Below are 2,149 nucleotides of genomic sequence, written 5' to 3'. Positions count from 1 at the left end.
TGTCTACATTCATCACCAACAGCAGGGGAAATTCAGGACTGAATCCTGGCACAAGGAGTGATCAGCAGGCCATGGGGACCAGAGGTAGCAGAAGAAAAAGAGCCTGTAATCAAAACTTCTGACTCCATTTGGAAAATGTGCTCCTAAGAGTGAGATTACTTCCCTTTATCATTGGTTTGCCAAATTAACTCCTTTGAGAAGAGAAGCCACATTATTCTTTTCATTGCAACTTGTCTAGAGGTTGCTGTGGGAATGACCATACATAGTAAGACAAACTGGATCCTGAGAATTCTAAGAGCAGCTTGCCAACAGCTTGGCATTCATGGCCTTCCTTTTGTTACAAGATCAAACATTTACAAAGCACACGTTGTATGATTAACAGGGTGTACTGGGCCCTGAAATGTCTAAAGAAAAAGACAGGCCCTTGTCATTTTGCTGAAGTTAGGCTTTTATCAAAAAACAATAGGCACCTGGATGGGTCAGTGGGTTAAGCATCTGCCTTCATTTCACGTCATGATCTGGAGTCCCGAGATCAAGCCCGGCATGGAGCCCCACATGGAGTCCTGCATCTGGCTCCCCACTCAGCGGGGAGTCTGCTTCTCCCTCTGCCCCTCCCCCTGCTCATGCTCTCTCTCTCTCTCTCACTCTCTCTCTCAAGAAAATAAAATCTTTAAAAAAGGAAACTAGAATATCTAATAAAATGCTAATTATGTGACATACACACTATATATAATAAGAGTTTTGAGGAGAGAAAAAAAGTATGTTTTATTTAACTCGATATAACCAAAACATTATCATTTCAATATGTAGTCATATAAAAATTATTTATGAGATATCTTACATTCTGATTTTTAGGGTTTTTTTATACCAGGTCTTCAAAACTCAGTGTAATTTATGCTTCTAGAATGTCTTCATTCGGACCAGCTGCATTGCAAGTTCTCCATAGTCACATGAGGCTGGTGGGTACTACATGGAACAGTGTAGTGATAAGACTACTCCCTCCCACAAACTTTCTGATTCATCGAAATTCCACGGTTTTGAATTCCAGCCCAAGGAAGGCATCATTAACTCACCTTGACCGGGGCTTCCCGGTATGGGTGATGACGCTCATGTTAATAACGTGCTAATGATCGACCACCCTAGCGTCGTCCCTGGAGTATTTCTGCTTCTCCTCTATGTTGCAGACACAGCCAGAGTGATCCCTGTAAAGTCTAAGTTAGATACCGTCACTCCTCTGCTCGAAACCTTTCCACGGCTTCCCATCTCAGTCTTTTCATGGCCTACTAGGCCCCACATAGTCTGGCCCCTGCCTCCATCTCTGTCTCATTTCCTACCATTCTGTCCCTCATCCGCACAGCCACACAACTTTGGTGCCAAGCACACTCCTGCCCCTGAGACTTTGCACTTGTTTCTCCCCTTCTGCCTGGAATGCGTTCCACCCCCCCCACTTTCCCAGGGTTCACCATGCACTTTCTGCAAAAATGGCACTTAGCGGAGGAGACTTCCTCGACCATTCTATATAATAGCCCTTAAGGAGGGGTTCTCTTGAGGCCCCTTCTTATCACTCTGCATCCTCGCCCATTCTTACTTGCCTTACTGCTTTTCATAGCACTTGATTGTTTATTAGTTCGTCTTCTGTCTTCCCCAGTCCCACCCTGCTAGACTTCCTCTGTTTGCTTTGGAGGCTCTGAGGTCCCAGCAGCACAATATCTGGCACATAGTAGGTGTTTGAATATACTGGTGAATGAATAAAAGAAGGAATCCAACGTGGTAAGAAATGCTTGTGGGAATTATAGGTTCTCATAACAATGATAGATTTATATTTAAGATCCTTATTTGAGTTTAGTCTTGGAACTAAACAAGTGTTTCCCCCAGTGGTAAATAAGTCCTCTGAACAGAAAGAGGACGGCCTCTCCTCCAAGGTCACTCCGCCCCCCTCGGGCTCTCTCTCTCTGACTCCCTTATTGCTCTTCTTATCACTTCTCAGCTGTTGCAGGCCTAGATTAGACACCCTGTGTTTTTATTTGATGAACCACAAATCGACAGTCACTGAACAGTCTTAGATGTGCTGCTTTGCCAGTGAGCCTGCTCCTAGCAGGCTTAAAACCGGATCAATAATCTCGGCCAAAGAATTCCTGTTTGGTGGCTG

The sequence above is a fragment of the Ursus maritimus genome, unplaced genomic scaffold (assembly GCF_017311325.1).
Source record: "Ursus maritimus isolate PB19 unplaced genomic scaffold, ASM1731132v1 scaffold_12, whole genome shotgun sequence".
In the NCBI taxonomy this organism is placed as follows: domain Eukaryota; kingdom Metazoa; phylum Chordata; class Mammalia; order Carnivora; family Ursidae; genus Ursus; species Ursus maritimus.
This window is presented reverse-complemented; position numbering follows the sequence as displayed.